Raw genomic sequence first — 23,366 nt, 5'->3', positions numbered from 1 at the left:
AGATGCTCCATTTGAAAAGTCACAAAGCCGTTAGAAGCCAGAAGGACAAGGTTTGGGCAAATCCATGCACTGACCATCATTCCCACATTGGCTAAACAGCCATGTAAGCATAGGCAGGGTAGCAGGCAAAAACAGTAGGCGACCCTAATCTTTGACTTAGGTGTCTCTTAGTGGCACTGGAACCTCGGCATTAATTCTAATTCATTCTAATTATTCCAGACATTTCAGTATTCCAGACACTTGTAACTAAACTTATGGTTTGATATCATATCGAAAATTATACCCATGAACATTATACTGTACTATTTTTTTTCTGATTTATTTTGAATTTCGTCCCCTGTCATTTTTGGACAATTCCCATAAGAAATTTAAATTAGTGCTGTTTAGATGGTATTGGCAAACTAAGGCAAACTGTCACACCCCCCCCCCCTGGCAGAGATCCTGGGTGCGCTACTGCAAAGGGGCTACATGGAGAACAGCAGGTGGTCAGGACAATTAGGTTCATACAGGCGACTATGCTTACATAATGAACCAACTAGACAAAACCAAAGTCCTGTTAAACTGCCACGATTGCAACTCCCCATAGACACAAGCGCCGGAGTTTCCTTTCTCGTAATTTTTTGTAGCAAACCACGGCAGCTGAGGGTGTTTGCGCACCTTGGAGTTCCTACGCGCGGGCGGGGGCCCCGGTGGCCGCCTTGGCCGCCTCGCTGGGCCGTCGCGAGGGCGCAGTCCGCGAGGAGGTCGCAGCCCTCGCGGGCGACGGCGCCGCCGCCGCGGTCTCCTTCTTGGGCCGCTGCTTCAGCCTGCGGCCGGCGTCCGGCGCATCCGAGGGCTGGGACGAGGAGCACCGGCGGTGCGGCTGCTGCTGGCGGCTGTGGTGGTGGCGTTCGCTCATCACGCCCGACGACGCTCGGCGGCTTCGACAATGCTCGTCGTCGACGACACAGCCGCGCCGCAGACCCGCGAGCGCTGGTTCTCCGGCGCGCGCGCCGAGAACGGGGCCATCACCGCCGGGACGACGACGCCGGGTTGCCGAGGGCCACACCAACTACTCCCACCACCAAAGAGAGAGACACACGCAAGGAAAAGAGAACCCCGGGGGACGGCCTGCGACAAACGACAAAACCCAGCACCCGACAGTCAACACACAAACACCCCACACACGTGGGTCACACACTATAGACATCGAGCACACGTTCAAAGGACACACAAACACACACACACTAAACACGCACGTGCCTTGACGACATTTACTGCGGCGAAAGTAAGGAAAGTGGGGGAGGGGGGGGGGCGAATGCCTCTTGACAGGCGCGTGCATTCGTGCGCCAGCGAATCGCGTCCTCTTGGTCTTGGTCACTTTCGCACCCTGATGATGATGTAGTAGCGGCCAGCCCCTTTGTAACGGGCGGACACACGCAATGTCCTGCCTTTTCTCGTTGGAAAGCGCCTCACCTTGGCGGCGGAACCCTATATTGGCTAGGCGCGGGTGACGTCCACGTCCTCGCGAAAAGTGAGCGCGCATCGTCAGAGAGAGAGAGAGAGTGTGGTTGTGAAGAGGAGGGGTTGGGAAAGGAGGAGTCAACAAAGGGGTACTCGGGAAGAAGGTGGGGAAATCCCACTCCCGACCCCTTTTCAAACGACCCCTTCCATAGCCTCCAGGCTATGCCCCTTCGTATAATCAGCCACTGTAGTGTAATCTCTCTCTCTCTTTGGGGAATACCTCCTCTCCGGGCTGGGGAATTCTCAGGGACTATTTCTTGAACTGCGGAGGGACAGAGGCCGACGAATCACGCTCTCTATCTGGGGCGAAGAGCAGCCGCTCTTACAACCCTGGCTACAGGACGCACACGCAAGGATCAATATGACTGATTTGGGCGAGATGGCGAGTGCGAGGACGGTTTACCCTGACGTCATCACCGTAATCGCCACGTTACTATAGCTGCACTGACGTGATGATCGTGGCCGTCATGCTGGTGCATCGGCTAAGAACCTTAGTCCGTGGCGTGACGTCACGCAGATGCTACAAAATACGCGAGCGGTCGCGAGATGACCTGCGGAATCGTTACGTTGTTGAAGAGGCCACACGAGGTAGCAGAGGCTGGCTTATACTTTCGTTGAATTGCATTGCAAGTACGTGATTGGGATCCAGTCTCCTGCGCGGACGCACGCGCCATCTTGTCGCCTATAATACCGGTGTCACACGGTCACTTTTGATCGCGGTAACCAGTCATCCTTGCAAGCGGTAACACCTTCATGGACACGGTAAAACCGCGAGAGGATCGAAGCTCGTTCTGCAAGCCAGAAAAGGCGCGAAGAGTACAATGACTGGTGGCTACACCACGGCAAGGTTCCCTGCACGCACCATGCAGTTCGTCGTGACGTTGAGGTTTTTCGCCGCGCCTATTCGGGCCTAGTTTTAATCATAGTTATCGGTGAAAATCGAATGCACTGTACTTTAAAGAAGGCAAAGAATGCATCTGGCAAGTAGTAATAACTGTCACTTAGCCCCAACGGCCCAAATACGAGAATAAATTGAAATATACCTCACACCGACGGACCAGCGCTGAGATTCCGGCTCAGAATGAAAAAAAAAAAAAAATCATTTAGCCATAATATTTTCATTCCAGCAATCAAACTGTTACCGCGAAATTAACGGAAACAGGGGAGTTTCGAAAGAATACTTTACCAGTAGGAACTGACTCTCAAGTGTTTCCCTTTCGCGATCACTATGAAATTGGCAGGTTCCGATCTGCCCCTGCCCATCCCGTTACGTGCCGTGCTGGCTAGCGAAAACGGATACCAAACAAACAAGTCTTCGGACGTCCAACGCGTGCTATGCGGACAAGCAGCTTCGCTCTGCGCCAGTGACCTTCGACGGCAGCACGCCGTGGCCAGCGATCGAGGCCACAGGCAGCGGGCGAGGAGGAAAAAATAAAGAAAAGGCGACACCCGCCCCTCTACGGTGCAACGCTCGCGCCGACGCCAAGCAGACCGAAGAGGACGACGGCCCAACGATGACGCCGCTGGCGCAGCCGAGCCGTGGCCGACCGCTTTCTCGCTCTCGTTACATAATCGCAAATGCTCTGCTTTTCCAATCAATCACTACTTCCAACCATTCTCTACTACACGGGAAGTGTAGTAGTGATAGCTTGTTCTGATAATTTTTAAGTAAATAAATAGAAAGGTAATGGATTCCCCGCTAGCTGCTGACATCTGAACAGCAGTGGGCAGTATGGTGGGGAGAAAGGGTTTAAGGGGGTACAAAAATGCAGAAGATCCAATAAGCTGGAATCTATATACAGTGAAGCTTTGTGTGAGGGCATAAAGAGTCGAAACACGAGTTTGTGTTTGTTGAATGTCCGCACAAATTGACACGGAAGGCTTTATTCGGGCACTGTAGAAAGGCTAATGCAATGCCGCCGCCGCTTATGCGCGAAGACGAGCTTGCTGGTGCTCTTTTTTTTTTCGCCGCACGGCCGGCGCCGCCGCAGATGCGAGCGCCACCTAGTGGTGGTGCAAGATACCCAGCGGCAGCGCCTTCCGCTGATTGGTTGGCCTATATTCAGTTAGAGAACAGCCATGCCGCAACACCCACGGTCACGAAACCCGGCGAGGTTTCGCAAGGAAAAGCGCCGCTTTTAAAAGAACAGGGTGGGCGGATGGCATATAGAAGAGAGTAAAGAAGAGAACTTATTTACATGCGTACAACGGAGCGACAAGGTCAGGGGTATCCACTGTTCGCTTGTGGAGTGACGACTTCGAGCTGCGCCGGTGCGTCCTCCAACAACGCGGATCTCGAAGGACAGCACATCTTGCGTTCGCATAACGCACCGGTCGTTAATGAGAGCCAACTTTGAAAGGCGGTTACGTCCCCGAGCAGCTGCCCGCCTTCGAGTATCGAGAGAACACTGACAACGTTCCAATGTCGCTTACCTTTAGACGTCGCGGGACGCGCTACGTGGGGAAGCCACCTCACCGACCGCGAGGAGAGAGGCAGCTACGTACGGTAGGACACATCCAAGAAAGGGGTCCCTGCGAGGAAGAACAACAGAAGGTTACGCACACAGAAGGCAGCAAAGTCAAGTACAGAGGCGACAGACAGCCAAGACCGAAAAGCAAGAAAACTAACGGCAATAATAATAATGAACGGGGGAAAGTACAAAAATCTGGCGGTAGTACTGTATAGCAGGCAAACATGAAAATGAGTTCCGTAAAAAATGATGGAAATGTTAATAGAAAGTGAATAAGTAAACGTAACGAAGGATCACGATACCGCGAACTGTCGCCAATAAAATATTGTTCGATCGAAACAGCACCGGACACTTCTTTCTTTCTGTTCTGGTGCAGTAAACGACCTGTATACAGCCAAAACTTGCGAGTATGTGCAAAACGAGACAAACTCCCCCAGAACAAGCTCGGCAGCCCACAACAAGCGATGTAGAGGAAAACAACAACGAAGTCGGCAGTTCGGATGAGATAGCGAACAATCAAATCAAATCTTGGATTAGACGTCACGAGGCAGCATGCGCAGGATATGAGAGACGCCGTAGCGGGCTGAAGTGGCGGGAGTGTTTTGAATTCGGGACCACTTGCGAGTTTCTTCCGACGTTCGCCCAAAGCGCGATAAACACGAGCGCTCTTGTCCTCCACGTCGTACACTTCTCTGTCATACACCTCTCCCCGCCATTCTTCCCTGTACAAACACGAAACATCACCTTCGTCATCGCGCGTCATCGCTGCGTCGACGTCCCACAAGTGCGCATTCTCACGAACTGCTAAGTTTACAAACGGGGTATTATAGTGCGTAAGCGTAAAAAAAAAAAAAAAAAAAAAAAAAAAAAAAAAAAAAACAAAAAAAAAAAAACAGCACCGACATTCAAGCTGCGATTTGCGCAGTGCATGAACACTGCGTGTGATCACGCTCGCGGCAAGGGACGATAAAGACACTTGCACGCATTCGCATTTAGTTTTATGGCGTTTAATTGAACCCGCTTCAGGAAAAGTCTCGATCGCTTGGCATAGAATCCAAGATGCACGCTGTTGGACTGCACACTTTTTGTTCTCCTAAACAGTTCCCGCGAAACGCTGAAAAATCGACGCCTACAGCTTCCCTTGGAAGTGGGCGCACGATTCGATGCCACTGCCCCGAAGGCGCGACACGTGGGATATGAGAGGGGGAAATCTTTGGCAGCAAGAGCGCCTTCCGTCTCGGACACACGTTTGGCGCTGAGCCGTGCTCCCTCAAGGGCTGCAGAAGATAGCGCCAACCTTTTCCCTTTCCCAACGAACCACTTACTACTACTACTCTCGGACACACGCCGCGCGGGAGGCGGTGGTTTCGCGGAGTGTGTCTAGTGACACACAAAACGTTGTCTGCGCCGGCGCAGCAGCAGCAGCCGAGATACGCGCGCCCTCGAAGATCGCGGTATTCCGATACGAAAGACAGCATATATATATATATATATATATGTGTGTGTGTGTGTGTGTGTGTGTGTGTTAACTATGTATCGCTCCCCGCTACACACTTCTACCTTTGCAATAACTATACAATCATAAAACTGTGAAACACGGGGCTACATAAACGCGAAGAGACGATCGGATTAATTCGTGGGGGGACTTAACGTCCGAAAAGCAGCATTGGTGGCTATGAGATGCAGTAATGGAGAGCTCGGGATTCATTTTCACCACCTCCGGGGGTTCGCTGTAGCTTGAACCTAAATCTTAAGCACGCGAGAGCTCCTCACTCTGCGCCCCCCACCAAAATGCGAGCCGTCGTGGTTGGGACACGAACCCGCGACCCTCGCGTGCTCAGCCGCCCAATGCCACAGTCACGGCGGCGGTTATAGAGAGAGTCGTCATCTTCGTATCGCTCCATCGCACGCTTCTATATACAGCCTCGCGACAATTATAAACGAAGCACAACTACGAAAAACACGGGGCCAATTAGTGCGAAGAAATGAAAAGAAACACTGGAGTGATAAATGGCGAGGGGGTGGGGAGGTGTGTGGTACGAAGCAGTATATATTATATGGTAGATGGCGGAGGACGATTGCGCCACGCGCTGCAGGGAAGCTCGCCTCACCGATCGTTGGCACCGACGGCCAACGAAGGAAAGCGCTTGCGTAACGTCGTTTGCGGCCATGCGCTCTCTCTGCGAGCCTCGATCAATTGAGCGTACGCGTAGCGAGAGCTATAGCGTAGGGTCCCACGGAGCACGAAGCGGTTTCTCAAAGCGTGCGGGGCGCGAGAAAGTAATATAAATCAGAGAACCGGACAGCGTATGAACGCAAGGGTAAGTGCGGAGCATTTACAGCCAGCGCGCGAATGCTCAATGGCCACAACCGCCGAGCTGATCTAGGGAACTGGTAGAAAGGCAATTGAAAAAAAAAAAAAAAAAAAAAAAAAACACTCGTATTCCACTTATCCAGGTCAAGTCAAAATTTTGGAGGCGACGACTATGGGAAGCACGAAACACCAAATAAATCCACTATGAAATTAGCCGATCCCCGGAAGGCAAGCGCTATAGTTTCGATTTCAAACACCATGTGCGCCCCTAGCGGTCGCCGGGCACCCTATAACCTAGCGGGACGAAGTTAAGTAGATGAGGTTGCTCGCATTTTTTTGGCAATCCCTAAGGCATTACGCGGGAAGTGGCCGACGGCGTGCGTCTTGCTCACCGACACCGCAGGCAGGTTCGCGCCTGGTGACCTGCTTCATGAAGATAGGGATAGATATATGGGGATAGTATATGAAGATGGAGATAGATATGACCGAGAAGCTCGATAGGCGTCATGGAATGGAAGACGCAGGAAAGCAAGCCAACCAAGCGTTTGACGAACATGGCTAAAATAGAGACATCATATGTGCGGCTCCGTGGTGTGCGAACACCAGGATTTCTAGTTCTGCAAAGTTTTTTTAGTTTTTTTTTTTTCAAGATTTCTTGGTGACAACGACAATTAGGGTAAGTCTTGCACAAATTTGCTCAGCAGGTACTCGTCTTGCATGAGTACAACGTTGTGGTAGGGGCGCTATGTTTCTGCACAAGCCCGAGTGGCATAAATAAGATCAGTGTCGCTCGTTTAATTCCCCATGACGGCCACTAGTCCTTGTGCTGCCGATCAAATACTTGCGATGGGCTTGACTTCGTGTTAGTTGGGCTACACCTTTTGTAGAAAATTTACTTCGTCCACGCATACTGCCAAGACTAAAGCAGACAAAAAAGCCCGATTAGCCTATTTTAATTTAGTTTTTAAGAGCACTGACGACGAAATCGTGCGCGAACGTATTTCAGCTTTCCTGCACCGCTTCTGTGACAGTCCAGTAGGTAACAAATTTCTGCCAAACTTTGTAGCGCCGACGGTTGCAGAAGCTCTCAGAAGAAAGACAAGCTTTTTTTCGACAGGAACACGATTACGCCGCTGCCGAAAATTTAAATCAGCAGCGAAGTAAAATAGACTTGCTTACAGCAATATTAGCTCCGTGCTTGTCTGCTTGAGCTGAGCGCCACCAGGTGGCTGCCCCGTGCAGGCCGTTCTAAAGTCCCTATATTGACCCTTTTCGCGGCGATCCCGTGGGCGCTGCCATGTTTGATCACGTGGTGACGCGTCCATTGCTTGCCTCAACTGCCTCCGTTGCCTCCTTGTTTACAATGGAAGTGTATGACGCCGGTGCAGCTTAGAAAACCTCTGTTTTCGGAGATATCGTAAACGGTGACTATAGGTGGACGACACGAAGCTTTGATCACAGCTTCAGAGAACATGCAAAAGCGCTTTCGGAGCTGATTAAGCTATGCCCAAACGGCGCTAGCAGCGTATATGGTGCTTGCTCTAAAAGCGGGGCTAAATATGTATTCCAAGCTATCCAAGCTTTCCGATTATGAATTCAGTCAGGATTAGCGTGTTTTGCTCTTTGTTCTTTATTCGGCAAATACTTTGAAGCAGTGGCTTGTCAGTTTCTGACTCGGTGAAGTTCCTCGGTGCGGCCACTATCTGATTATTTTCTGCCTAATCGCTCGCGGGTGTGCTCAGTTCCGATAGATTTGTTATTGCTGCGCACAAGGCTTGAAACGTAGTTGTTTTGTACATTGGGTACATTGTAGCAAATATGTATTACAGCTAGTAACTCGCTTACTCTTGTGGACCGTCACGAAACATTCAACTTTGACCATTAATTCGTGCGCTATTGGTGTAGTCCGACATTTATTGTACGCATACAGTGCGCATATATTCAAGTGTGCGCCCATTCACTTATTCTTGATACGTTGGCGATAGAGTGGGCGTAACTTTTCCTGCCATTTGGGACAGATGTGTATAGATAACGTGCGCGAAACTTACTATGACAGGAAGCGGCGCTACTCCCTTTGTCATTGTTTAACGAGTGGTATTCTCTCGCCGACGTTCTGGGGATGAAGCCCTTTCTTTGAAGGTTAGCGATACAAGGCTGGCGGATGAGCAAATTTCTGCATCCTCGAGGAAAGCCGTACATCACGAAGTGCCGGTAACACGTTCAGACAGTTGTAGCAGCGGTCCGCGAACTTGGCCACACAGATTCATTCTATTCCTTAAACATGCCAGTCACTATTTTTGCAGCCAACTGCTGCACACGTCTTTAACCCACATGATTCAATCTAGCATGATTGGAGTACAGTGTGTTAGCGAAAACTCAGTTGCATTTTCGACAGTTGATCGCACAGAAACAAGATAGAAGCGGGAATGGTTTCGTATTCGTGCGCGGTCGCTGAGGGGAGAGATGGCGCGCCGCCGTGAGCGCCATCTCGTTTCTCTAAAACAAACTGCTCCGCGAAAAGGGTCAGTAAGAAAAGTACCGCCATCTACTCTTTCCTCCGTCGTCTCCTCTCCTAAAGCGCTTGCTTTTTTTTTTCTTTTTTTTCTTTTTTTGCTTGCGAAAGCAAGTCGGCGTTGGCTGGCGGCCCTAGAAAGTCCACGTTGAAACTTTCAGGCCGGGCGTGCGCCGCCGTCGCCGGAGACTGCGGCTGCGCAGATTGACTTTCAACATGGCTCTGAGGCAGAAAAAAAAATCAATATAAAGAAGTCAAAGCGCGCGCTATCATCGTCCAATCGGAGATAAAGAAGAGAGCGAAGCGGCGTTGATCAAAGCATGGCGGTACTTATATATATAGGGACTTTAGGTCGTTCACGTTTGCGCCTCCGCTCATCCGGTAAAACGCCCGTCCGCTTACGTTTACCCGAATACCGGACGCGCTGAAACTCTGTAATATGCGCTAGGAAGGCGAATCACACTGATATCACAGGAGAATTTCGACGCGGGATAAGTCGTCTCAAGCGCTGCACCTATAGACGTCAGACTCTGGAGTTTTGCAAGACGCGTAGCGCCACCTGTCGGTGCGAAGAGGTAATAATTGAGTAGTGCAAAGTCCGACTCCCTTGCTAAGTTGCCTAAGCAGCTAGCGAGTGCGAAACAATGATTTAACTTAATTTTGGTTCATATTGCGAATGTTTTGCGCATTTAACAGCCAGAATGAGAGCTATGAATTTCTCCGCTAGTCGGACGTGCCGCCGAACTGCCGTAAAGTTCTTGTTGGCTCACTCCTTCTATGGCGACGGCGAGCACGACGGCAACCGCGACAGCTCCGCGCGCTACGAAGAAACGCCGCAATCGACGTTACTGTTGCGTTGTAAATTGCCATGAACGTGAAGGACTGAATAACAACGTTCAGTTTTACCGATTTACATCGCGGTCGTATGAAGGAGAAAGGAGAGAGCGCTAGATACGGGCCGTTCGCGTGTTGGGTAAGCGAATTACTCGCATTCTCCACAACACAGTCGCTCACATGAGAAAGTGTGATAATGTTGTTCTGCTGTAATTGTGTTGCGTAGCCCTCACGGGGGACTATGGAAACCAAGCGAAAACTGAGGAATCTGCAGCCGCCTCTTCGTTGGCAACAGAATAAAGAAAGTTGTGAACCATCCTGCGTATGTGCCATGGATGTTTCTACCTGTTTACACACGTCCGCCTCCACTTTACTCAGCAAGTGGAACGGAGAGATTTGGCAGGTCAGTTTAACCAAACATTTTGGTTCCTTTATGAATTCAAAATCACGTTCTAGGGCATTGTGGTATCGCGAGCTTATTTCTAGTTTCGGCTTTTTCGATACAACGAGCACGTTTCGCAATGCACTGAGCCCTCTTGACAGCGTTTTTCTTTTTTTTTTTGTAATCTGAGCAATAAAGTTGCTGTGGGAGCACTGGATGAGTAATTGCGAAGTAACGCACGTGTGTAGAATAAAAAAATGTCGCGTTTCTTTAGATTAATTTGTGCGCGTGTGTTGTTTTAAGCGTCTGCTGGTTTGTTTTCCCTTCGGTTGTATCCCGCGAAAGCGGACACGCACGTATCTCCATTTGCAGTAAATACAAACGGAAGACAACCGTGAAGAAAACATTCGAAGATGCGCTATAACACGCTCGAATGCCCAGGAAGCGAGAGCTGAAGCGAGAACGCAACTGAAAAGGCGAAGGTCGCCAGGGCCGTTCGCCCCTGATAAAGCGAGCTTTGTACCACTGACCGTAAGCTACATAGTTACCTGACTTAATCATATATGTACTTCATCGCTTTGACATTATGTACGTACCCAAATTTAACACATTTAGGCGCTAGAGAACGGACGTCGGAGTGCTTGCCTCGAACTCGACGTTGTACGATGCTCGCTGTACTTGCGAGTTGCAGCGCGCCGAAATAACACCTGAAACTTCTTTTACATTGTACACGTACTTCGCTCTGCTCCCTTTCCGAAGCGTGGATGGGCGGAAGAAGCTTTCCAGGTCCTTGATTTTTAGGAAACCGTGCCTTTACAAAACCGAAAGACGGGGCTCTATTGTGGCCTATGCAGCTTCGCTTGCGGACAGCTCTCTTTGCACTACTCAGTTTGCGCCAAGGCTGCGATGGGGGCGCTGGTGGCGGGTTCTTCCGCAGCGCCGCCTGGGCAGAGTCTGAAGTCTATTCCAGAAGCGCTTGGGTTTAACGTGGACGGAAGCATCAACCGCTCGGCAGTCGAGATAAGCAAGAGACGTTTAGAGTATTGGTGTAAAAAAAAGCAGGGAGGAGATTGATATCACCTGATTTGATATCTTACAGTCATGGGTAGCGGTACAAGGTATTCTTTCGCGTCATCCAATTGAGGGGAAAAAAAAATAAAGATTAGTGAATGTAGATAAAACTGCTAGATAAAAAACATGTATAGCATACCTGATTAAATCAAGCAGGCTAGGCGGCTATTTGTCACCATCCCCTTTCAAAGGGGATGCCATTAAATCATCGTCATCTGGCGTATCGCATTGAGGGAGAGAAGAGAGACGGCTGCCGCCGTTTGCTCTCCTCCACTATAAAGCCGGTGGAACGGAAACAGGCTCCGGTTTTGTTTCGGACGAAAGGAAATGCGACACGCGTAAACGAGTTGCGCATTCCCGGGCTTTTTAGCAAACAAAAAAGGAAGGCATCGCAACTCGTCGCGCCGCACCGCCAGACCAAGCGAGCAGGTGCTCACAGAAGCTTCCTAACCATGGCCTTCACAACCTGGACAGAGAAAACTTGAACAACGCAACTAATACGCGAATGCCTCAGCGCCGACGACGGCCATTAGATTCGAACGTGCCGCGAATGCCGCCTCATATACACACACGGTGTGTTCTAATTCTGGCCAGCATCGGAATAGACTGTCTCCGCAAACCCGCTAAGAAGGCAGCTTCGAGCGCAAATAACCGAACGCGTCAGGACAGACGATGGCAAAGGCGCTTCTGCCCCGTGACGCTACCTCGCGGCGACGCGAAAAAGCTGAGAAAAGCACGCGCTATATCTGCGCTTCAACTCTTTGCGAATGTGAACCTGAAAAGCAAGACGTGACTTACATCAAGCGGATAAGAAAGAGTACGTGGCTGCGTTCTCTCTAGGGCAGGTGACCTTCCTATAGATCGATGTTTCCAAGCGTCCCCCTCAGCCTGTCGTTTGGACGGCACCGTATATATATCCTGGATCGTTTTAATGCGAAAGCATTATGCGCCCTATTACGCGAAAATCTGTCGGCGTCACCGAAAGAGGGTCCCAAAAATGGCCTATACGGCGCAAAGAGTAAGAACACGTCAAAAAATGCACGGCGTGCCTCATAATCAGATCGTGGTTTTAGCACGTAAAACCCCATAATTTATTGTTTTTTTTTTTAATCGCGTGCACATGGTTGCGCCTTCCGCTTAGCCATGCACGTTCCCGTCTGTGGCGAGTTTTGGAACACGGCCACGGTCTCTTATAGCCGCTGCCCAGAAGCCAGGGGCAGGGTCCCCAGCTCCGCTCGTGCCGATCGACCCGACCGCGAAGCCTTTTCCAAACAACGCGGGAAGGACTATCTTTGTCCCCTCCTCAGTAAACAACGGGAAACGCGCGCGCACACACACACCGCTGTGGCGACATCGCGCAGACCCGAACTCATTACATATGCGTGGCGCCATCATCTCGATATCTGCGCTGCCATTTCGTCTTGCAAGGATTCCGCAGTTACAGTGTACAGAGGTATATACTCGAAGTCTCCGGCGGAAACCGTATACCGCCCGCTAAAGAGATGGCTCTTTCCACGAATGAAATATAACCCCCCCCCGTATATATAAGCGATCTTGCGCGCGATCACGGCGACAAGCGATGCGATTCGATGCGATGCGACTCGTATAGGCGATTCGTCGCCTATACGAGTCGAACCCCACGTCGTCTCCCCGGTGTGCGTTGCCGGTATGAGCTAGGGCAGCAAATACGCACCTAAACAGGCGTCACGCGTGCTCTCATAATTTAAGTTGATTTGCTTTGCTTTGCTTACGCAGCGTAAAATATTTCTGAAGGTTTTGCAGTCGCTTTTTTTATCCTGGCACGTATCAAAATTCGGTCGTTTGATCGTTCCGCGCGACGACCAGCAGCATTTGTCACTGATGTATACATCCTGTTCAGACTTCGCGCTTTTGACTGTAGTCGCTCATAGCATTTCCGGGCGATGAGCGACGAATTCCAGATTTCCATAACCGAGCGATCTATTCGCGTGACCGCAATTCAGTACAGAGTCTGCGAGCACGACTGGGCTCGGTGTATTTCGAGTATAGCTCGCTCTTTCGTGGCCCAGATTCGACGCTCTTGCGAGTGCTCAATTTTCGCTTACTTTAGTGTGCTCAAAGTGATTATCCGCTTCTCGACCTAACGCACAGAGCTAATCACGAAGTGCGCACATTATATTCACGCCACTGAAATGCAGTCATTGCGCTGGACCAGTGCTATCTGCATGCGGCCACATTCTGAAGAAAGCGAAATGGAAAACTAAGATTTTAAGGGCGCGTTAAGGTATAGACAAAAATATATATATAATAGGGCCGCCTCACGGTGGACTTTTGGAGCATTATTATTAAGCATTGCAGCGCTGTCGCAAGTCTGTGACAGGCCATCACGCTATCCAAACGTAATTGAAAAATACGAACGAAATTAACTCGCCTCGAGTTGCAAATCAGAGTGAATTGTTGCTATTAGCCGGACACCGCCGCTCCATGCGAATAGCACCTCCCAGGCGCCCACCTACACACCGGATGCTGAAGTAACAGCAGCGAGAGCACAGAGGCAATGAAGCCAACATATGAAGCATCGGCGGTGGAATCGACAGAGGCATCAATCAGATCGCCCGGAGCAACGACCTAAAGAAGACACGCATTTTATACGTTAACCTCGATTTACTAAACAATTTTCTCGCCCTGCCATGGCGACGACGACATCTTAACCAAGCCTCTACGGACAGGTAAAAGAATGACGGAAACCCTCCGGTGATGACATTAGGAATGTCAAAGTACACGATGCACCGAAGACGCAGTCAACGGTGATTTGAGGAATGACGGCTATAACAAGGACAACGACGCGGAACGGCAAACGTAAGCGTCGGCTCACGCGTTTCAAAAAGATCCATTCTGTTATTGAACGCGCCAGTATACCCCGACGTACCCCAGAACAACGGTTCTAAATACGCAACTGCGCTGTCTTATACAGGGGTGCCTATTCCCCATCCGTCCCACATATATAGTTGCGCGTCTGCTTCCACAGGTGTCGCGGCGCTCGACGGCCCAAACTTTACGGCAAACTCTGTCGGGAGCGCATACAGCGGTATATAGCCTTCAGTCCTGAATTTCATCCTCCGAGAACACCCACGTCACAAGAGAACGTTCCAAAACTCGCTGTATACACGAAGTTGCGCAAAGCGTCCCGAGCGGTCGTTTACCGGAATTGCTATACTGCGGACCACGACTCCGGTATAATTAGGCCGGTGCTGCGTACGTTCGCGGGCAAACTACAAAACTCTCATATACGTTCTTACCTTTGGCGCAACGATTCGTCCCGAACCTCAGACAGAGACGTACTACGTACGTCGCTCCAATCGGGGCTGCGGCGCGCACGAGCCGACAGCGATCATTCACCCGCGCCGCCGCGGAGTGGAGAATCAACCGATAAGACGCTGGCTCTCGCGACAAGGTCGCCGAAGGAGGCACGGCGGCTTTGTCGCGCTCCTTCTGCGACACGACCGCCGCCGTTGCGACGAGACGCGGGCTCTTCGTATAGCGCGACAACACCTCTCTGTCGGAAAACACGGCCGTGGAAGTCTGATATAGCTTCGGGGAAGCCGCCGCGTCGTCGGGCAGTTTCCGGCAACAATTATTGCATGAAATTACAACAGCTGCAAGCATGACCGTTGTGAGCCAGCGTGGCGGGAGTGTTGCTCGGTTTTGTTTCCAAACTGACTCTTGCCTTCCACGGGAGACTGGCCAAGAACAGAAGGCGCTTGTAAAGAAAAACTGAAACGCCCCTTAGAATGGCATAAGCATTCCCCTGTCATCTGCAGAGGACGCCGTCATTTTTCGACTGGTTGGTGTGGATAGAGGTTGATGGGGTAGACAGAGGGGGATAGCAAGCCTTACGTTAAAGTTTGCCCGAGCACATGCACGCTTTTTCTTTTTTCTTTTTTTTTTTGCGAGATACATTCGCGCTTCATAGACGATTATTTTCATTTAGACGCAACGCACAAGAATAAGCGATAACTTGGAACAGCAGAGACTGACAAGCAGCACGAACATTATTTCTAACAGATCGCAATGACTTTCTCAACGGCACCGCTGTTAACATTTTCGCCTGCTTCGGAAACTTGTCTGTATAAGCTTCTTCGAAGCAAGTATTCTCCTCTGGTGCAATATATCACCACCAGAAGACTTCAAACGGCAGGATGTGAGGCCGACAAGTCAAGTCCTTTAGTGAACAAAATTTATTTCTCGTAACGTTCGTCAAATCGCACAACGATCCCCCAATTAATACCCTTTACGGAAAATTCGGGAGATGTTCGCAGGTCTGTACTTCGCGCAGTAACAAGGGTGCCGCAGTTGGGCTCCAGTAGCTTTCTCTCATCAGACAGATTTAGCTGAGAGTTCGCGGTACACTCCGCTCAGTGCAAACACTAATGCGCGTGCGCACAACGCCGATGCCGAACGTATAGAACGCTGCCCTCGCTCCACTACACAGCTAACTGAGCGCAACGTGACGCTGCGTCAAGCTGGCATCTTTGTCGCTTGGCAGCCAAGCTGAGTGCGCGTCGCTGGCTTCTCCGAGAGACGAGCCTATATATAATAAAAAGGCACAAATGGCGAATCACTTAAAGGGACAGCAAGCAACAGCGTTGCGCCTAAAGCTCATTGGACGGTGTTGAACAGTAGGCGGGATCATCACGTTGGTGCGACGCAGCACGCGAGGCAACTGCTGGGGCTGTTGCGCCGCAGAAACAGCGCCCCCGCGCAACACAGGCGTCTCGGAACGCTGCATGGCGCGATGAGAGGAGGGGCGTTGCAGGCGTCGTACCTCGGAGATGCACAAGACGAGACCGCGGAGAAAAAAAGAAATGGGCCATTATGGACGCCTTTCTTACTGTTTTAGTTTTCAATTATATGGGCACTTCAAGCGGATTTCTGCCAACGGCGTCGTCGTCGCCGTGAGGTTCCGTATAAAGTCCAACGGCGTTGAAATCGTCGCCGCGCGCCGTATGCTGTATGTGCGAGCGACGCGCGCTTTCACGGAGAGCGAACGCACGGCGGAGAGCAAACGCAACTTTTTTTTTATTGCGATAGCAATTATATGGACACTCAAAAGCAGATTTCTGCCGTCGTCGTCGCCGTGAGGTTCCGTATGACGTCAATGGAGATGAAATCGTCGCCGCGCGCCGAACGCTGTATGTGCGAGTGAAAGGGCGCGAGGGGCGCGCGCTTTCACGGGGAGTGAACCCACGGCGGAGAACAAACGCGCGTTCTGCGCCGTGCTCCCTTAAGGGCTGCAGAAGTAGGCGTCTCTTTCCTCCTCTACAATCACCATATATGTAGAGCAAACGTGCCTTCTTCCGACGCACGAAAGGCCGTGGGGGGAGGGGGAGGGAAGGGAGGCGACGTTTACCTGCGGCACCAAGTGCCTGTTTATATCAGAGGCTCCGGCAACAGTCACCAACGCCGCACGCATTTTGAGCGAACGCGGGCAAAACGCCGACGGCGTCGACAACAGTTCTGCGTGTTGCCGGTGCTGCTGCATGTCCAAGTTTATACAGCTGATAAAGCTGCTATCATTACTCCGTATAGTTCTCTTCAAATTTGCTATCGTAATTGATGCTTCGCCTTTCAGGTGAAACTGAGACAACTTTTTTAATTTCGAAAGCTTGCCCTTAGGCATAATACAAAGTATACTTCCGTCGCGCGAAAGGCCGTGGGGGGGGGGGACGGAAGGGAGGGAGGGGAGGCGACGTTTAGCTGCGGCACCAAATGCGTAGTTATATAAAAACGTTGCGAGGCGAGAAGGCGCTAAAGACTTCCGACGCTGCTCGACGAGTGTCCCGTTCTGATCTCGTCGAAAACCTCCGAGCCGCCCCCAGAGGCACTGGCAACAGTCACCAACGCCACGCGCGTTCGGTGCGAACGCGGGCAAAACGCCGACGGTGTCGGCAACAGTTCTGCGCGTTGCTGGTGCTGCTGCACGTCCAAGTTTATACAGCTGATAAAACTAATATCTTTACTTCGTATAGCTCTCTACTAATTTACTATCGCAACTGATGCTTCGCCTTTCGGGTGAAATTGCGACATTTTTCTTAGTTATTATTACAGTTAGCACGAGTTTGAGCGGTGAATTAAATTTCATGCGTAAGTGTCAAATGACCCATTGAGCAAAATGCCGCTCCACATAACGTGAACCCTGGGGAGGTGCGCAGCATGCAGTGATGCACCGCTAATGGGCTCATACTGCCTTAAGCAATGGCTCATGACCCCGTAAACGCGGCCTCCCCATTACGACGACAGAAGAGAAGTGAAATTCTAACCTGGAATGATGAGCGGCAACGTAGCCAGCTGTGGAAGACGACGACGAACGCGGGAGCGCTCGACACGCGGGACGCTCGGCACGCGCTGGGCACGAGCGCTAGCACGAGCCGATTGCTTACCGCGACTACGACGACGACGACGACGAGCCCGGGCGCATATAGTGCTTCGCAACCAAAACCGCCGACGTTCGTAGCTTGGCTCTTTGTTTTCCGTTCCGCTCAGACCACCGTATGTATACGTACACCGCGGTGTGGAAGGCAGGCAGCTGCTGAGCGGGAACGCTATATAATGCGCGTGCGCACAACATGCTTATGCCAGCAGCGGAAGGCGTTGGAACGCTGTCCTGGCGCTATACGCCGTAGAGCCGATTCAGCGGAGGAGCGTGATCGAGAGGCGCGTCCACATCGGTTTCGTTGTTTTTCGCAGCCAAACTCATTGCGCTTTTCTCGCGTGTTTGGAGACCTTGTAAAACTCTACACCGGCCGCGACGCCCATGCGTCGTTCGATGTCGTGACAGCACAACATCGGCGGCGCGTATGTACCTCGAGTGACCGCGTAATTGTTGTCCTATCGCAATAATAAAAAAAGTGCGGAGCCAACGCCGTTCCCTGAAGTGCGAATCAGCGCACCAAATTTGAGCGCAAGCGACGTTCAGCCAAAACTATCTAACATTGCCAGGATTCGTTGTCCTCGCGTTGGGTGCTATTTCAGCGAAAAGGAACCACCGTTCTACTCGGCAGCATGATCGAAAAGGAAGAGGTTGCGGTAGAGGCGCGTTTGTAGTAATTACGGGAGTCAAGAGTACGCGAGATCGTGCCCGAATACGGCTCGGTGTATCCAGCGTGTCTGCACGTTGTGCCAGACGCCTCGTAAGTTGGCTTTTCCGCACTAAGGGTACGAGTGAGGAGAAGCCCGCTTCCGCGGCGATTTCCTGCGATCCACGGACAACAAAACAGAACTTGGCGAAATTTATTTCCACTGAGCGTTATAAGGAAAAGGAAAAAAAAATGACGAAATAGCGTTTCGATGTCCCCGGTGGACATTTTGTTCACGATCCATGCCCGACGATCACCGTGAAAACTGATAGGGTCCTCAAGATGCGAAGAAGTTGACGATATTCCATTTGTAAGTGATTATTATTATCATTATTATTGTTGTTATTGTTAAAATTAACCAGACTGTTTTTAGCCACGATTTTGTAAGGACAACCACACAGTACGTATATACTATATGCCAATCACCTTCATTCTCTTTGCATTATTGTTTAGTTTTGTTGAATGGAATGGAAGAACTTTATTGAGGTCCTTTGTTTCGTTTTGTTGAGCCAACTAGAAAAAGACACGGCTCGCGGTAAGCTAAGACTCAATATCGAAAGACAGTAGGCGGCGCTGCCCTGGCGTTCCCGCATCAGGTCACCGTGACGGCACGGATTATATATATATGGAAGGGAACAATTGTCATCCACCCGCACGCAGCATGAAGCTATACAGAGTAAACCCATACGGTGTTCTCCGAAACGAAGCTTTGTAGTTAAGGGGAAAAAAATGTCCCTGTGCTTGGAGTTGTCGATTAATTCGCCCTCGGGCTGCGATCGGCTAGCCTCCTGCTTAGTTCAAGATGGTAGAGCCACCGCCCCAGAAAGGCGTTGGCCCCGGGTTTGAATCCCGAACCAGGACAAATTGTTACTCAAAACAACGAACCTTGTTGCTTGTTTATTAGTCTACGCACACGTAGCCACACAGTTTCCTACAAAAAAAAAAAAAAAAAAAAAAAAAAAAAAAACAGAGGGAACTGTGGTGCTATTGTGTCTACTGGAGATGTACGTACAAGCACGGCGGTTCCGCCAGCATGAGAGCGGTGGTCATAGTGCATGGATCGTGCCCATATTTCAGGCTTCTGACTTAATTTGAAGGGCTTTGCGACTTTGGAGGTTACTGTTCACTTCCAGCAAAAAGTGGCGTTATAAATGCAACAATTTGCAATTCATTACGCGCGACTTCTAGTAGAGGCTTGCTGCTTTCTCCGTGTATGGAAACATGTAGGATCGCTTCTACAAATGTAGGCCGTTAGTTAAAGCGCAGCAGATGAAGCCACAACAAGAAAGTTTGAAGCCACAAGCTCGCGAACATCAGACAAATTCGTGCACTATACCCATCATTCCTATGGTAAGGCCGAGCGAAATTAGGCAGCGTCAGGGTTACCTCTAGTCAGTTTTGTAGGGGAAATGTGCGTGCCCAACAATTTTCCGCGATGCGAATTTATTGACTGAATAAACCCTTCACTCTCGATGAGAGGGCTCTTCGGCATAACGCGAGAAACGATAAGTGAAAAGAAAGTGAAGGAGTTTGATCTATACAACCATGCAGTGTCTGCATGAAACGGGCCCGCACGCTTACGTTTAATTCACACTGAAGTTATACCACGTGGCAACCCAAACGAATAAAACAAAAAATGCAACCAGTGCAACCAGTGCAATAGCCCGAGGATTCTCTGGCAACAAAAGCTAGGATACACTTTCCGGGGCTGACGCGACGCGTCCTCTTATAATATAGGCAGCTCGATAAAGCTCCAATTCACTTTGCATTATAGTCGGCCCCGCATACAGAACGTCCGCCTGGGCACAACCGACGCGCCTTGGAAAACGAGCGGCGGCGGCGACGACCACGTACACCCGACCACAATATATTACTACGAGACCATTAAATCTGAGAAAAAGCTGAATATCTCCGCAGCCTCGCATCGCAGCCTGGGATTTGCATTTCGGGCCTCGACTTGGAACATGCTAACAACATTGCCGTATACAGTTTTACGGGCTACTGCTACAGGCCCCTGCTCGGGAATTGAACGTTTTCCGAGGTCCCGTGGTCCGTAAACTTTCTTGGCCGAGTGTACGTACACGAACCCGGCACTGACCGCAACGCGCCCCCGGGGAGAGACAGGACGTCACCCCCGCCACGCCTCCGAACCTCCACGCGTATTTACTCGCGCTGTCGGATGCGCACGGCGCGCGATAAGCGGGGACGAGATAAGACGGAGAGAGCGCGCGAGCCCTCGAGTCGTCTACCAGGAAAGAGGACAGATAGAGGGGGTGGAGGGACGTACAGAGAATAGCCGCGGAAACGACGGCGGCGGCGCGAGCGAATAAGCGCGGAAACGATGCCGGCGCGAGAGAGATAACGCTTTTTATCGGAGCCAGGAAAAAATACGTTCGAGCTGTTTCCTCTCCCAGCACCCGGCCGCGTGTACGCGTCTGGGGCAGCGCTATTTTGGACGCGGTAAAAATCCCGCCGTATATATTGCCATCTTGAAGCGCCCTGCGAGCCGAACAAGGGCTGACTATAGATGACTAATTCGACAATACGGCGACTTCAGTTTTTTTTTTTTTTTCCGCCCGCAGCTTTAAGTGTGTGTGTGACGCGAGCAGGAGGTTGCGGACTCTCCGGAGACAAAGGTGCTTCAATGCTTAAAGCGACGCTTTGTTAAGAAAGTAACTGGAACGCCAATGCATTTTCCCGCTAAGTTCGGGAATTAATATCCCGAAACGGGGGTCATACCGAGAATTGGTTCTAAGTAGATCCGCCTTGCGAACTCCACGGCTAGAATTTGTAAATTGCAGTATGGGCCATAACCCCTAAGGTAATTAGTTAAAAACTTAATTAGTGCATTTCTGTTTTATGCACTTCATTTTTTTTTTGTCCAAGAAGTGTCCGCCTCTTGGAGTAGTCCAGCTCATCAACAAGAATTGCGCTTTCTGCCACAGGCAACCTTTAAATTTTTTTTTTTGAAGTGTTTGCTGAAACACCCGGTAAACATACAGCTAGGCCACTTCGTTGTAAAGGTCGCAAATTGTACCGCTCACGATAGAGCTGGCTAAACACGCACAACAAAAGAATATATTGAAAATGAATTCAAGAAAAAAAAATCTGTAAAAGATATTCCTTTTTTTGAGCACCTCGTCAGGCAGAATTTGTGATCGTCGTCAACCTCATTGCAGGCAAAACGCAGGATCGCTGTATACGCAAAGCTGCAGATGACGTTATTCCCTCCTTTGCCGTAAACATTCCTGCAGGTCCGTTTATACAGAATCTTCGTCGCTGTTGGCTTCACTGACACTTGCAACCTTTCCGTCTTGAAGACGTCGTCCTCGGTCGCCAGTTGCGATTACATCATCACGCCTCCTTCGTCACCTGCGACGCATTCGGCAGCCGTCGCGCCCGCTGATGCAACAAGCAGCGTACCAGTTGAGCGATTTCTGACGCAGTGCAGCACAGCACGACTACTTCTGACATCGACACGCTCGTCAGATGCGTCACTGTTCGTCGTATGGAGGCGCTCACAATGTATACAATACAGGAATTTGGCCGGAACGTAATCAATCCTTCGTTATGCAGGTCCTTTCGCAGCGCGCAGGCGTTCGTTGTAGAGGTGCTCGACTGATATACGAGCGGACGCGTCAAGAAAGGCTCGCGAAGGTAAACGTGACGAATGACACGGAGCCAGACCCCCGTCTTCGCAAACCCCCTCAGACTCGAAACTCTTCCTCCTCTCCACTGAGTTGAGTAGAGAGACACCTCGCTACCGAGGAAGTCGCTATAGCCTTCCCAGGAATCGCCGAGAAAGTGTCACTGAATATAGCGGTGACCACTTCTGCCGAGGGGCAGCTCTGCCACCCACTTTCTTGAGTCAAGGTTGGAGTGTTGAACAGAGGAACACGTTCTAGAATACGGGGGAAGAGTCTTCGACCGATCACTTTCAGTGTGCCTACGAGACAGCACACCGAACCATCAGCTGTAGTGTTTTCAAGGCGCGTTGTCAATATGGTCCTTCTCCAATGCCGCCACAGGATGACTACCACTCGCTGACAAGATGCCTTAGCGCCACTGGCCTGCCTTGCAAGAAAGTTCATCCGCTCCGGCCTCCCACCCAGTGCAAATCCAAAATGCAGCAGCGCGACTTGGGACAAGGAGAAAACATAGGAGCAGACAAAGGCAGGTCTCTGCCCTTTCTTTTTTATTCTTATATCGCTGTTAAACTAAGCGCGACGTAACTTCATTCACGATTCGCTAGGTTGCAACCAAGTCTCAGCAAAGTTCTTGTTCTTTCATTTACGGGACAGGCCACAAGACATACGCAGCTAAATAAAGAAGAAAAAAATGAACAGCAAAATAAAAGCTAAATATACGACGAGGGACGTTGTTGCACCTTCCACCCGGACAGCTAATCCAGTTTCTGATTGCAGCCCCACAATGACACCACAAGGCCCGCACAGTCCCACCGGCGGCGACGTCAGAGCCTAGCGGGAGCTGTCCGGCATGCTCGTGCGAACACGCTGCAGGTTGGGGCGACGGCGTCGCAATCTCCGCTAGGTTCGAACCCACCTCCTCCCTGTATTCATGGTGCCGCATGTATTCTACACAAGACCACGAAACCGGCGCTTACTTGTAGATTATGCGTGGGTCATACATTTGCAAAACGTTACAGATTGCGACCATTTGTAAGTAGAGCGCACGACCAAGTTGGCCGCATTTCCACAGGAAAACGCCTATAGCTCCGCATAAAGTTGTGGCGCCCGAACGTGTGGGTCCCACACATGACGACGAAGTAACAACGACGACGGTATAACGGCGACGGCACGACACTGGATTGGCGATTACAGAAGGACAACGACGACGACCGCGTGTTTGTTTTGGGGGCTGACGTGCACTCTTATACCTACAGTGCTCAGAGATTGTAACGTGATAATGAGACCACATGGCGCCTGTCGCTTTTTTTGCGACACCGGATAACCGTTATCCGTCCGTTATCCAACGGGTACAGTCCTCTGGAACATGATGTTTTTTAAAGTTCGGCATCCGCGAGAACCTTGCGCCCAATATCCGCAGCAAACATTCGCCGCGCGCCACGTGCGTATCCCCGGCTGCCTTTTTAATCCTGACACTCGGGCATTCTAGAATGTTCCTCAATTCAACCAACACATGA

The 23,366-nt window shown here is 50.7% G+C and overlaps 1 long non-coding RNA gene across 2 annotated transcripts in view; it reads right to left on the bottom strand.

Annotated features, from left to right (window-relative positions):
* Positions 1-466: 466 nt before the first annotated feature.
* The window catches only part of LOC119458006 (uncharacterized), a 75,104-nt gene continuing 52,204 nt past the window's right edge, over positions 467-23,366 (bottom strand). Inside the window, exons 2-3 of one of the 2 annotated variants that reach the window (XR_005193406.2) lie at positions 3,937-4,035; positions 467-1,110 (exon numbers count right to left, since the gene is read on the bottom strand). This is a non-coding gene — a long non-coding RNA (uncharacterized LOC119458006). The remainder of the gene's footprint in view (positions 1,111-3,936; positions 4,036-23,366) is intronic. The other variant, XR_007467819.1, reaches the window with a different exon arrangement.

The sequence above is a fragment of the Dermacentor silvarum genome, chromosome 7 (assembly GCF_013339745.2).
Source record: "Dermacentor silvarum isolate Dsil-2018 chromosome 7, BIME_Dsil_1.4, whole genome shotgun sequence".
NCBI classification, from domain to species: domain Eukaryota; kingdom Metazoa; phylum Arthropoda; class Arachnida; order Ixodida; family Ixodidae; genus Dermacentor; species Dermacentor silvarum.
Note: the sequence above shows the minus strand (reverse complement) of the source record. Positions and strands in the feature narration are given on the sequence as shown.